Raw genomic sequence first — 15,037 nt, 5'->3', positions numbered from 1 at the left:
GGTTGCTGGTTGTCTTTTGAGTCACAAAATGGTGTCAGCAAGCCATTTTAGAAAATACAAAAAAGGCTATTACTCAGTTAATTTTACAAATATTGAGCTCAACTTGTACTTCAAGACTAACTGATCACATGATATCTGTTTTTAAAAGTATGCTAATAAATATTGGCGTCAACTGTATCTGTCAGCAAATTATCTCATCAACAACAAAACAGGTTTTAATGAAACTCTCAGAAAATGATAACTTGGTGTACATCTATAACCAAACAATCTTTGGAGTCAACCGGATTCAAGATGGCTGCCACAGCCAACTGACCTTTGAAAACTAAAGCTAAAATTTGGTGTGGTAGTAGCTGAGTATCGTCTCCAAAATATACCTCAAAAGCAACATACTGAGTGGTATGTTTGCTTAAAAGCATAAAATTTACTGTTAGAGTTAACCCTGTTTGTCTGTTAGCAAAATGTTTCATGAATCATTGAATGGATTTCAATGAAACTCCAAGACATTATTTATTGGATGTGCTTCGACACATGATTAACTTTTGGAGTCAACCCAATTCACGATGGACACGACAGCTAGTCAACATTAGCCTAAACAAAAATAGCTATAGCTCAGTAGATTTTACAAATATTGCACTGAAATTTGGAGTGATAGTAGCTGACAGTTATTAACAACATGTAGTGTGAACAGATCATGCGAGATCTCACAATATCGCGTGAGATCCTGCATAACCTTATTTATAAGGTTTACCTAAACTGACTATAACTCTCAACATTCGATGACCTTAGTTTAAAACTCTTGCATAAAAGTAATATGGAATCCTCCAATGAATGCTAGGCCTTTAATTTTTTTCCATTTTCAATATTTTTTTCTTGGTAGTCATTTGAATCACAAAATGATGTCAGCAATCATCACTGACTGGCGCTTCTCTGTTATTGGCTCGTTACGTCGGAGCGAGTGGTGCTGGGTAATTGTTTGACCCTTCCTGCTCAGCCTGCGTCCTTGGCTCTATGTGAGAATCCCGTTGGGAAAACGGTCGGCTGCCTCCTGCACGCTGCCCGGTCTGCAAACACAATGCCATCATATTGATATCGGGAGAAGCCTGATGAAGCTACGCTGGCTACACAAACCAAAAGCGAGCCACTGACCACCGCATCCCACCATACCTTCTCCTGCGCTGGAGCCATTGTGCCTCCCCCTGCCTCCCTGCAGTGATTGTGGCTTGTGGAATAATCACCTCTCTCTCTGTCACCCGGTGTGGGAAAGTGCTGCGGTGTCGGCAGCAGACAGTGTCTCAGTATCATGACCTCCATCAGCCCCCTGAGTGCCCCCTGTTGCTCGCTTCATTCATCCCACTCATAGGGGACAATCCAGACCTAATTTCAGACGGTAGCAAAAAGGAAGAAGTCTCATAATGGCCACATTTCAGAGGGGAGCTACATGTGAGGAATTATCTGACATCAACTGGTGAAATTGGGGCTCTTTCAAAAAATATATTAATCTATGACAGCCAAGTTGTTCCACTGAGATTCACCAAAGGACATAAAAAAGAAAAATAAAAAAAGTCTCAAATTCTATATAAACAACTGAAAAATGGACAGTATCATTGGTAAAGCAATAATTCATACCTTTTGAAGTGGGGTTCTGTTGAAATGTTATGAACATTTAACATCTTCCCTGCTGAAGATAGCTCTTTGAAAAACCTCAGTTTGGGGAAATAGAGTTTAATTCTGTCTAGTCCCGTCCTAAAACAACTCCAATCTCAAAAATGTTTTATCCATTCATTTGAAAGCTATGCTGTGATTTTTTTATGCCACCGTTATTTTCACATTCCAGGTTTATCTTATGTAGTTTTCTGGTTATTTGTAGGTGCAAATAGTGGCAGCAGCAGTTAGCTGTACCACTTTTGGTGCAGCCTGGCCAGAAAGTCATAATATTTCTGTCAAAATAACTGTAATGCAAAACTGACAGCAATGTAAAGGTTTGCATAAACTGTTAGGAAATTGTTATTTTAAGTCACCAAAATCCACTTTAGACCAATTTATTGAACCGTTGTTTAAGGGAACCCACTCTCAAAGTGGAGCTTTTCGTCTTATAACGTCTTCGATCTTCTAAGCAACTACTATGTAAACCTTATTCGGCATTAATTGACATTAATTGTTTATTCTGGTTGATTTTTTATGAAGTTCCTGCCAGACATATTGCCAGGACACAAAGAAAATGATACAGCTAGCTGCTGCTGCCAGTTGCACTTGCAAATAACCAGTTCCTGAGCATAAATCTTCGTGGGGAAGGCATTGTCTCCAATTCCTGAACTCCTACCCAACCCCCCAACCTCCAGTGTTAACTGTGTAAAATAAAACAGACAGGCACACAGCTTTCTGGATTTAATTTTTCATTTGATATTGACCTCAGTGCATTCTTCCACTATTTGCACAGAGGATTTCTAGAAACCTGGACTATTGAGCTCATACGCCATGCATTTTGAGCCCAGAGCACAAGACATTTGGGCTTATGGATAACATAAAGTGAAGTCAGCTTTGATTATATTATTGGCTAAATGTATTTGATGTATGGTAAGGTAATGCAGAATTTAAACAGCTGAATAACATCTGAATAAACAGGCTTTTAAATTCCAAATAACACATTATTGTTATTGTTACCCATACACTTACTTTCTGTGATTATTTCCCAACATTCAAGTATGTTTCTGTATAAAATGTTCAAGTAAAAACATCAGAAAGGAGAAAGGAAAAAAAACGCTCTAAATTAGTCATGATCTTTAGCCTCGAAGATTTAGAAGTGTTGCAGATTAATTGAGAGGTTTCCAATTTGGAATATTTCCACAAATCCCTAGCTTTACTTTCCATGGAAAGTTTTAAAATAATTACTGGAAATTTTCTGCCCCTTTGCCCCCCTACAGATCAAACTCTGCCTATGGGTTTGGCCTTTTAAACTTCCTTTCTTCCAGCTGAGGCTGTGAAAAGTGCTGTCTACAATAGGTAAAATATTAACTGTTCATAACCTTTCCACAGACCCCCACTTTAAAAAATCTGAACTCCTGCTTTGAGACATAATGTCAAGCCACATAAAATTCAAAACAACTTAGTTCAACAGGCTCCGTGGTGCAAAAAGCCATCTTTATTTACTGATGAGGCTGTTTGGGTAAACATAATGAATCGTCATCATCAGCAGTGAGGTCATAGCGGCTGATTTTGCCACAAACTTGCCCTTCCTAATGGGGAGGAAGGTGTGATATTTTTAAACCTGAGAAACAGCAGCTTTCTTGGAGCCGGAGTAATTCAGGTTAATAGGCTCCCCGGCAGGTGCTAAACACATCCCACACCTGAAGCATTAGCTGGTGCCGAAACACTCTCAGGTCAAAAGCTTTCTCGGGTCTAGACTGGGTGACACGTAGGGGAGCTGACACTTGAGATGAAGCCAGGTATAAGACGAGAAGCCTGCTCTGATTTATCTGATCAATACCTGCCCTCTCAATGGAACCTCGTTGGCAAGAATATTGCTTAAACCTGTTAAAAGCCAAGAAATACACTAATGTAAATATTTCATATCAAGCTACAATGAACATCTTCATTAATTTATCAACAGTGCCTGCAATTTTTTATTTATTTTTTTTACTCTGATATGATAAAAGTGGGTTGGGATTACATTAGATTCAACAGTTTGAGGGAAGAAAAAGAATCCCTCATCTACGATTCAAACACACTCGCAGGCTCAGCTGAATTAATTCATGACTCAATCTTTGTGGAATACAGTAGCGTTCGTGGCACAGATCCAGGAATTTTTTTTTTTTATAAGTCTCATGGCTCGGTCTCAATTAGAAACACCAAAGGCGAGTTGTTAAAAAGCACATGGAGCTTTGAACTCCACTCACTCGACGGTTTTGTACCTTTTTCTCTGCTTCTGATGGCACAGTACGAGATGCAATAACTTTGACGAGCTCAATAATAAATGTCCTGCCAGACTGACTAATATTAGTCTCAGTGTAGACTCCGATATCCTACTGAGGGGAGTGGGGGGCACACAGGATCAATAGTTTCCTCTTTTCTTCCTTTCTCTGTGTTTTCTTTTCTCTCTTTCTCTCAAAAATCATTTTGCCCAATCAGTGAGACAAAAAAAGGTGCCTAAGTTTGTGTTTTCATCATAGGTAGTTCTTTTTGGAAATTCTACTCAGACTCTCTTCAACTAGTAAAAATGAGGACCTCGAAAATATCATGTCAGAACTCACGCAGCATCGTCATGCTCAGTGTGTGTGTTGTGAATGACTCTCAGCTACCACCACACCAAATCTGAGCTCTGTATCTGTAAAACTGGCTGAGTTATAACTATTTTTGTATTGACTTAAGTTAATCAGCTATAGATGTATATTGTTTCCAAATCCATTATGTAGTTCATGAGATGTTTTTCTAACAGACAAACAGGTTTGACCCCAACAGTTAAGGCTAAAGTTTTCACCAAAGGTCTCGTGCAATGAGTAGTCCTCTGAGAATGTGTTGGAGATGATGCTCGGCTGCTGGCACACCAAATTTTAGCACGATAGCTGTAAAATTGTTTGAGTTATAGCCATTTTGAAGATTATTTGCTGAAAGTTTAATTAAAATGTGTACAGGAGTAAGTGAGATATTTTGCAAACAGACAGGCAAACACGCACACACACACAAGCAGCAACATTATTGTTCACCTTTACCTACTGGTGGTGGGTGATTTTGAAGAGCAGAGATGACTTATGAGAAAAGGAAAATTTTTCATTCAATATTTCACATCCTTTTTCTTTTTAAAGATGGTGAAATGTTTATTTACTTTATACCACTACTTAATTTCCACCTGTTAAAGTCATAAAAGAGATCATTTAAAGTGGGGTTCTCTGGAAGTGTTATGAACAATCAATATCCTACTTGTTGTAGATAGCTCTTTAAAAGGCCTCAGTTTGGAAAAATAGTCTTTAATTCAGACACGATTGATGAGCTAATGGCTAGCCTAGGTTGATGCTATCTTAAATGAACTCAAATCACAAAACAAATAGGAGATTAAGAAACAAAATGTTTATGTTTTACTTTTAAAAAAAATCACCCACCTCCAAACATGAAGGCAGATAATGTTTTTGACTGTGTCTCTTATGAACCACTAGAGGAACTTATTGAAACTTGCATAAGTAGTTATTGGACGTATATCTACAACTGTTTAACTTTCAAAGTAAACCCAACTCAAGATGGCCACCAAAGACAACTGACCTTAGAAAACACAAAACTGAGCATGATTTAGTCAATAGTACAAATATTGTGCTAAACCTTGACGTGGCAGTAGCTGGAGACCGTTTTCAACACAAACTCAAAGTGCTATTTATTGGGCAAGATTTTTTGCCTAAAACTTTAGCATTACCTGTTGGAGTCAAGCCTGTTTGTCTGGTAAATATCTCACAAACCACTGGACAGATTTTAATAAAACTCTCAGAGAGTAATTATTGGATCTACAAATACATTTGATTTACTTTTGACTGCCTCAGCTGAGCAACCTTAGCAAGCGCAGTTATGGCTGTAACTCAGTCAGATTTTCAGACATTGGGTTAAAATGTGATGTGGGAGTAGCTGAGAGTAATTAGCAACACATACTCTGAGCATGACATCTTGCGATATTGCACATAACTTTTTTTCAAGTTTCACCAAAACAACTACAACTCCATCATTTCTCAACATGTGATGATCATAGAAGGAAGGAACACTAAACAATCAAAGAACTGCAAATGTTCCCAGCTCCTTAATGCGGAGTCAGTCGAAACGCTGCTGCTTTGAGAGCCACTGTTTTGGCTGACATGTGGATGACATAAATACATTTAAATAATAAAATCCATGTCCGTACCTTCCTATATGTAATGTGGACACATCACAATGCGTGATATCATCAAATCAAAGGTTATTTTCAGTTGCACACAAATGCCAAGCTGACTGTTGAGTCCACCCCGAATGGTGACATTTGAGTTGAAAAAGCTGCAGATTTACATTCAGGGAAGTTGTTGGAAGCCTCATGTCAGAGAGATGAGCAACAACAAAGAGAAGGACAGGACCTCAAATCCACTTTTTGCGCCCACTGAATATCAATGTATTCAAATTGCACTAAAATTTGCAATTATTATAATTCATCTCAACCCACAAAGGCAATGTGAACCACCTTTTGTCAAGTGCACTGAAAGCTCCTCAGAGCAGTGCAGCTACAGTGTATACTGAGAGTGCTCATTTTCTGCTGAAGGTATCTGCTAAGTTTGTATATGTAATGAAAAGTCAGTATCAAAGATGGAGTCCACACTCAGTGGATGCTGGAACTTTTATTGACAAACATTCTAAATTCAAAAACCAGACAATTTCTGAAAAGAAAAATGCTAAATGGTCCCAACCATTTGCTACTGCAAATACATTTCCAACATACAACTTTTCTTATATAAATCCCAAACGTAATTTGGGATTTTTCTTTTTTTTTTTTTGGTAAAAGTCTAAGCTGACAAATTATTAACATTTTGATGTAAAAACTGTCTAAGAAGTGTAGAGAAAACCAATATCAAAATAAAAAGCTGTGGCTAGTGGCTTATTGGGGTCACCATGGTAACCACACACCTATGTCTCTCACTCCCTGACAGCACTCTTAATTGGAAAAGCAGACAGAAACACAGAGCATGAAATAAACCTCAATCAAACAATCACTGTCCAAAAATTATGTTTTACTGAAAACGATCCTGAACAGTAGGTAAAGGAAACGTCGGGTCATCACAAATGGCAAGTTTTATGTTTTTAGACCTTTCACTTCCAGTTTTGCTGAGAGAATTCTGAGCCCAAAATACAATGGGAGTCAATGAGAGTTTGATTTTTTGAACTCTGCACTTTTAGGGGATGGAAGAGAAAACCACAAGTCTCAAAGCAGTGAGAGACACACTAGGTAAAAGAAAACAACAATGTGTATGTTTTGATGCATAAACTATATAAGTATATAAGTAACTATATAAAAAGTCATTCATGATACTAGATAACTGGCAAACACTAATAAGGGGCCTTCAATGCTCCTGCATTGGTATAACAATAATCATAATAAGTATATTCCATCATTTTGAATTTTTCTATGACAGAGAAAATAAGGCTTGATGTCAGGGATATTGAACAAGTATACTTGGCTTGCCACAGTAGTTTTCAAAGTGTCACTTAAATGATAGAACTGCCTTCCATACCTGCACCTCTCATCCCCCTCATGTAGCTGTCTGTGATCTGTGGCTCCACAGAGCTTCTTTTTCACACAACTGATTTGAATTAAACAGACAGGTCTTCAAGCTTCGGAGTGGTATTCAACCACGCTTGGTTTGGTGTGGAATGTTTAGATAGTATCTTTCTCTACTTCTTTTCTGCGGGGGCTGTTAGCAAGATCTACTTAATGAAGACGTGTGCCGCTCTGATCCTCTGTGACTGACGTATTCATCCTCAGTTCATTGTACCCACCCAAAAAGTCCCCTGAACTGTTACAGTAAGGGTACGCGTACTGTTACATGCATAGTGTTTACTTTGTTGTTGAGAATTTAAAAATGAAAAAAATAAAAAATCACTAAAAAATTATTTTTACTTTTTTTTTGTATCAAAGATTCTGATTTTTGTGGCCTGAAAGTATTTTCAACTTGACAGTTTTGGCCCACTTGTCAAAAAAGTTTGGGCACCACTGCTGTAAATCTTCTTCAGACCATTTGGTGTTTCTCCACCGGCAGTCGGGTTCCTGCACCCCAACTTTATGAACCATCAGCAATGTAGCCTGTTCTCAGTATGCACATTCTGGGCCATTGAAACTAACCAGGAATGGAGACACTTCTCCAATGCTGAGCTCCAGAAACAGGACATCATTTGCATTAGGAGGAACAGAATAGCCCCATCCCAATTCCTGTAAGTTCTTCCTGTGATGACTCTCAGCTGAGTCAGTCAGAGCTTTGCTGTGATCACTGAACACTTCAAAGGACGTTTTGATATTTTGGACAAGGTCATAAAATTCTTTTTGCCCAACCCTAAGAGCTGATCTGACTTTGAGCAATCATTCTGAACAGGGTCTACTATTTTATATTTCTCGTGAGAACGGTCAGCATCCCCTCCGGCGCGCGCGCACACACACACACACACACATATACATCATGTGTCCTCTGCACAGAGCCTCTCAGTTCACACATCGGTCCTCCAACTGACCGAACCTCCCCTCAAACCTGCGGACTTTTCATCCATCTCATGTGTTGTTCTTGTTAGTCCCCCGCTGCTTTCGGAGAGGATGGTGGGGGGTGGGGGGGTTGGCGTGCAGAGGCACGGTTACGCACCCCAGTGGGCGTAATGTTGGCGACGCGGTGGCGCAGCCGTCGCATCCACTCGGGGCTCCGCACAGAACCCCGCATTTCCACGCACTGATCTGAGCGTGCGTCTCCCAACTCATCTACATTATTTACTGCAGACTTCAGGAACAACCGCGAGGCTGTTTTTACTCAGCTCCTCTCTCCAGCAGAAAGAAAAAGAAAAAAAAATGCAGCCGCTAAAGAAACTCTACCCTCCGGTGGCCTGATTTGGCACACCATAAAGATTTTATTATAGCATAGAAAACAGAACTTCACGATAATTAATATAAATAATAATGATACTAACAGTAATGATAATACTGAGTAAAGTATTCATGTCTCAAGTGAAGAAAATCCGGAACTAAGCACAAAGAGAGTTCATTTAAAGCATTTTTGTGATATAAGGTCATTTTGTAATGGGAAAAAATGTTATATGCGTAAGTAAATGGTAAAAAAGGTATCACCAGAACCACATCCAGACATGTTCAGAGCTCCTAAATGAACCCGAATCCTCCTGCTGAGAGTCGGAACCTGTGAGCATAATCCGCACAAGTCGACTGGACCGAGCGCTGACTGACTGATTCTTCTTCTTATTGTTTATTATTATTATTATTATTATTATTATTATTATTATTATTATTATTATTATTATTATTATTATTATTATTATTCCCACTCAGCTTCACGCGTGGCTCCTGATCACTCATGTCTACACACACAGAACTCAGCGTGTCCACTCCAAGAGCAAGAGGCAACCAACAAGCAGATCAAACCTCCTCCAAAGACTGACCCATCATTTTTTTGCGCCTCCACAGCAGAACCAAACAAAGCCGGGGCTTTTAAGTAGATTCTGCACCTGTCATCACGTGCAGAACCCTTTTGCGGACAGGAACAGCAACAAATCCGCCAGAAAAAGAAAAGAAAAAAATAAATAAACACTAAAGCGTTCAGTCAAAAAGAAGAACAACAAGAAGAAGGGAGGAAAAGTCCTTACTTGTATTTTCTGGTAATCCCGTTATTCTCCAAACAAGAATAATATCCGTGAGAGAAAAAAAAATACTGGAAGTAGCTTCGATAGATGTTTGTTGTTTTATCCAGAGCGATGAGGCTTTCCTCTTCCCCCTCCTTTTCTCCTTCAAGACAGATGTGAGCGGTCCTGCCCGAGTCGCTCCACCTGCATCCCCCGCCGTCAAGCCAGCCGGAAGGCAGGAAACGGCACTCCGGACTCCTCGTTTTCTTTTCAGACTAAAACCTCCCTTGAAAAGACGGGAGACGTGGGCTTTTATTGTGAAGGTCCAGCCGCCCCGTACGGCTTGGTGACTCGTGGGTCCCTTGACGCACCTCCACCTGCGTCCACTGGAGTGGGAGTCACATCAGCATCAGCATCAGCATCAGCGGCGGCGCGCGGAGGAGGAGCCCGCNGCTGGAGGAGCCTTCTTCACCCCGGACTGATCCTAACACCTCCCTGCCCTGCCTCAGAACTAGTGCATATTGTACACATTTAGTCTCAGTTAATCTGTTGGCACAGAGACACTAGGACAAGTAGAGAACACCTTGATTATATAAAGAATTAAAGGCCTAGGATTCCTTGAAAGAATTTGCTTATCACCCGCCACCTTTCATGCCAGAGTTTTTAGACTAAGAAAGATCCTATTAAACTGAGAAGCAGTACAGCAGTTTTTGACAAACCTTAAAAATAGACCACATACAATATTACAAAAAGTCCTGCTCGGAGTATGTGCTGTGAATGACTCACAGCTACTACCACACCAAATATTTGCGTTATAGCCATTTTTGTGTTGGCTAATGCTGATTAGCTGTAGTGGCCATATTCGATTAAACTGACTCCAAAAGTCAATCGGTTGTTGTTGTACATCTGGTGATTACTTTCCATCTATGGTTTATGAGATGTTTTGCTAACAGACAAACAGGCTTCACTCCAACAGTTTATCTTAAAGTTTTAAACAAAGATGTTGCACTTGGAGTATGTGCTGTGACTCCTGCTTAACTACAACCGCACCAAATTCTAGCACAATATCTGTAAAATAGTGTGAGTTTTAGCTATTTTTGTGGCCACCACAGCTAACTGTGGTGCCCATTTTGAATTGGGTTTACTCTAAAGGTTAATCAGTTATAGATGTAAATCAAATGTTTATTTCCTGAAACCTTCATTAAACTCCATCCACTGGTTCATAAGACCTCATGCAATCTGTTAGTTCCAAGAATATGTGCAGCTACTGCCACAATAAATTTTAGGTCAATATCCAAAGAACTGCCTGAGTTATATCCATTTTTGTCTTTTTCCAGGTGAGTTGGCTGTGGCAGCCATCTTTGTTTGGATAGTTTAAAAGTTAATCAGTTGTAGCTGCTCATCCAATGATTACTTTCTGCACATTTGATTCAAATTTGTCCGACATATTTTGGCAAAAAACATTATCATCCATCCTTGTCTTTTGTAGCCAAGGGGGGAAAAAATCACAATAAGTGCATAGAAGAGTAAAAACAGACCAAGGTACGTTTTTGGGGCAGCAGTAGCTCAGGAGGTAGGGGTTCGTCTTGTAACCGGAGGGCTGTCAGTTCTAACCCCCGTTCCGTCTGTCTCAGCTGTTGTGCCTTTGGGTAAGACACTTCACCTGCCTTGCCTACTGGTGGTGGTCAGAGGGCTTGGTGGTGCCGGTGTGATGGCAGCCTCACTTCTGTCAGTCTGTCCCAGGGCAGCTGTGGCTACAGTGTACCTTACCACCATCAGTGTGTGAATGGATGAAGTACTGACTGTAGTTGAAGAGCTTTGGGGTCCTTAGACTAGATAAAGTGCTATACAAGTGCAGATCATTTACCATTTCACTCTGGATACTTTTTTCTTTGTTTAGATACATTATTTTTTCTCTCCAGCCACACGAGTTCCTAAAACTCATGCTGCACCACTAGGTGACGATAAAGTCTAACAAGTCTCAATATACAGAAAAAAAGTTTCCTATTTTGAGCAAAGGTTAACTGATAACAGTAATTTTATTATAATCCTGTCACCAATAAACCTTGATTGTATGGTGAAATGATTGTAATATATATATATATATATATATATATATATATAAATTAAATAAACAGACACAAAAAACTATTGATATGAGACTATTGTTGTTTTGGTTTCTAAAGCATAAAGTTATAGTGTTTTTTGTCCAAAATAAGGTGCTATGTCATTGTTTCATAAAATATTTTTTTTATCCTGAGTTCAGATGGATACCACAAAATTGTATTTTTTAATTTATGTATCTTTTTTTTTTTAAATATCAGTTTCTTAAAAACAAAATGGCAGTGTAAAAAGTGCCTTTGTCTCATTAAGATGATTTTGACAAACAGTAATCCTACCCTCCCCCTGCTGTTACAGCACACAATCAATTTAGCATTTCCTGGTTAGTGTGGCATCATCATAAGATGAGATAAGCAAGCACAAAACAAAAAGTTGATTCTGCAGTTTATGAAAAGTGGAGCATGACTCAGTCTTGGCAGGGTTTTTTAGCAGAAGTGTGTGTGTGTGTGTGTGTGTGTGTGTGTGCTGTAAAATCAGCAAACAATGTGTCAGTATTAAAAGGTCAAATGAAAAGTGTTTTGAATAGATTAGTGACAACTTTTCTTTAATAACATACTTTTTGTTTGGAGCAAAATATCAAGTCTTTTCAAGTCAAAAGGCTAAAATCTAAATCACAAGTCATTGGTGTTAAAATCTGAGATAATTTCCAAGTCTTTTGTGATTTCATCAAGTTGAGTATCATGTCATTAAAACTGTGGCTCAATCAACCTCGTGTCTGAGTTATGTGGCCTGAGTCCACACCTCTAATTGCTTTTATATTTTTGTTTTGTTTATAAATTTGGTCTCCCATTTTTAAAAAATCTGTCTTGGTTCTGTTTTCTGTATAAAATGTTTTGGGGGGAAGTCATATTTCACAACACATACGCAAAGTCCCAACACTTCGTGCAAGATATCATAGTATTGTATGGGATTGCACATAATGTTATTTTTTAGGTTTGACCAAAAAAACTGCAACATAAAATTATCTCATTCCAAAACTTGCATGAATGGTGGCGAACCATAGGCATTTCTTCGAGGAACGCTAGGCTGTTACTTTGTTAGGTGTTTGGCTAGCTAAAAAAGTAAAAGGCAAAATTGTGTTGTTAGCAGCTTAGGAAAAAAACGTATAGATCATGTCCTGAAAAATATGATTTGTTGTGAAGACAGGATGAAAGGAATCTGAAAAAGAAGTGTAGGAAAATAGTGAAGGCAGGAACATGCCCGGGGGCTGAAACATGCTGAGGGTCTGTAAGCTCAATGTTGGACAGGCCTACAGAAAGTATATCATTAAAAAAGTGGAGAAAAATTAATGCAGTTGATTATGTTCGCACTAATCTAAAACTGTGATGCGATCAGCTGTTCCATTCAACCAAATGCTACAAAATGCCCCTGGATAAGTTCACAGAGACTGTAACAATGTTTAGACTACTGGTAGAACCCTGTGTTTACTTTTATCAGACAGGTAACATCTACAATATTACAGAAATGTCTCAAATGTTGGCTGAAGTTGTACATTTATACCAAGTAATGTTGCTACAAAGCTAAAATTCAACAAACGTCTTATTCACCTTTAATTTAATGTGTGCCAAACGTGCTGTTAAAGTTGAGACCCAGCCCAGGGGTCCAAACCTTTACAGTCAAAGGAGCCATTTCTGCTTCTTCTCTGACAAAACAAAGTGTGTTCAGAACCATAAAAATGTACTTTAAGCTTAAAATAAAGATTATATAACACACTGAGTGTTATATAAACTCAATATATAAAGGCATAGCATTCTTTGATTAAATGCATTTCGCCCTCTGCCTTTCAGTTTCACACTAAGATCATTAGGGTGTTGAAAAATGGAGCTATAGCCATTTTAGTCAAACTATGAAAATTACATTACCTGCAATCTCATGAAAATTGTGAGATATGCAGGTTGCAGGATCGCTTCCTGGCCTGGGGCCTTTCTGGGTGGAGTTTGCATATTCTCCCTGTACACACGTGGGTTTACTCCGGTTTCCTCCCACAGACCAAAAACATGCATGTTAGGTTGATTGATGACTCTGAAATTGTCCCTAGGTGTGAGTGAGAGTGTGAATGGTTGTTTGTCTCGTTTGTCTATATGTGGCCCTGCGATGGACTTGCGACCTGTCCAGGGTGTCCCCCGCCTCTCGCACAGTGACTGCTGGGGATAGGCACCAGCTCCCCGCGACCCGGAATGGAGAAGTGGGTAAAGAAAATGGATGGATGGATGTTTGTGTTGTAAATGACTCTCAAGTGATACCTTACCAATTAATATATATATATACAACTGATTAAATTATATAGTGTTTTATTATGTTAGTTTGCTGTTGTAGTTATTTTGAATTTTCTAAAGTTAAAACTACCTTGTCTAAATAAGAATGAAGCACTAAAAACTGGTCACTAATACATTTAAGATCCACCAGAAGGCAGCATTACATTTGAACTTTTTGACTGCACCTAAACTGAAACCATATATGAGAACCTTTTCTCTCATTGTCAGGATATGTTTTTTTGAGGTTTTTTGGGGGGATCTTTTATGTTAGGTTTTATAATTGTTTTCACTCGTATTTCTGTAGTTCTATTACAATTCTTGTATTACATGTGTTTAAGTTTATTCCATGTTCTTGTGTAGTTCTGCTCCCTTTATTCTCTGTGTTCCTTGAGCCACTTTTTACTTTCCCTCAGCTCATCTCCTCAATGTTTTTCCAGTCAGCCTGCCACACCCAAATTACCTGTTCACCATTACCTGTCACTCCAGCTGTAGTCAATCTCCCACTTACCCTCATCTCCCACTTACCCTCAACCTTTATATTGTGTCACTCCCATCCCATCTTCACTGGTTCATTGTTGGTCTCTTGCCAGGTTCAGGTTTTAGTGTGTCTCCTTTCGGTCCTCCGTGTTAAGTCTTATGTTGCTGCCATGTCCACCTTTTATTTTCACTTTTATTATAATAAATCAGTTTTTGTTTGTTAAAGAGCAAGATGAGTCTGCAGTCTGGATTCATTTCTTTAAAAGCTTTCACTCATATTGATGGGTGATGTTATATAGTTAAATGGATAGTCCAGTCGGCTTTGAAGTGTCATTCTGTCTAATAGTTATAAATAGTTAGTACCTTAGCTGTCGTGGAATTAGTCGTAGAACACAGAGTTTGGAAAAAGAGGCAAACGTCTTTACTCATGCTTGTGTTTGATGAGCATAAATAGACTGTATATATACCAATGGTGCTGAGGCTGCTAAATGTATCAGTTCACCTGATTAGCATCTCTTCAGTCAAAAGTTTATTCAGCAGACTAATAAATTTGCAGGCTTGGCATCATTGGCACATATACAATCTATATATGCTCAGCACACATACATTCAAGTAGTAATACAGTTAAGAAAACAGTGACAAACTACCCAAAAGGGTATAAGTTCAATATTACCTAATGTAGTCTTATTTCCCACAGGAATGTTATCTTGGAGAAGAAGATATTTGTTAAGCCTGAAAAATGATAAAAAAAATGGCTAGCCATTAGCCTAACCTTTACTTTTGCCTCCTTCTTCATACTATGTCCTCTATGACTAAAGCCACGGCTGCTAAGGTACTAACTATTGATAACTATTCGA

The 15,037-nt window shown here is 38.9% G+C and overlaps 1 protein-coding gene across 5 annotated transcripts in view; it reads right to left on the bottom strand.

The window, feature by feature from the left end:
- The window catches only part of nrxn2b (neurexin 2b), a 967,206-nt gene extending 957,645 nt beyond the window's left edge, over positions 1-9,561 (bottom strand). For 4 of the 5 annotated variants that reach the window (XM_017422076.3, XM_037976382.1, XM_037976381.1 and 1 more), the window contains exon 1: positions 9,352-9,560. The gene's annotated coding sequence lies outside the window, so the exon portion shown is untranslated. Of the gene's footprint in view, positions 1-9,351 lie in introns of all 5 variants that reach the window. The other variant, XM_037976383.1, reaches the window with a different exon arrangement.
- Positions 9,562-15,037: the final 5,476 nt, after the last annotated feature.

Source organism: Kryptolebias marmoratus, linkage group LG7 (genome assembly GCF_001649575.2).
Source record: "Kryptolebias marmoratus isolate JLee-2015 linkage group LG7, ASM164957v2, whole genome shotgun sequence".
Classification (NCBI taxonomy): Eukaryota; Metazoa; Chordata; class Actinopteri; order Cyprinodontiformes; family Rivulidae; genus Kryptolebias; species Kryptolebias marmoratus.
The sequence above is the reverse complement of the archived record's forward strand: the minus strand, read 5'-3'. Positions and strand labels throughout refer to the sequence as shown.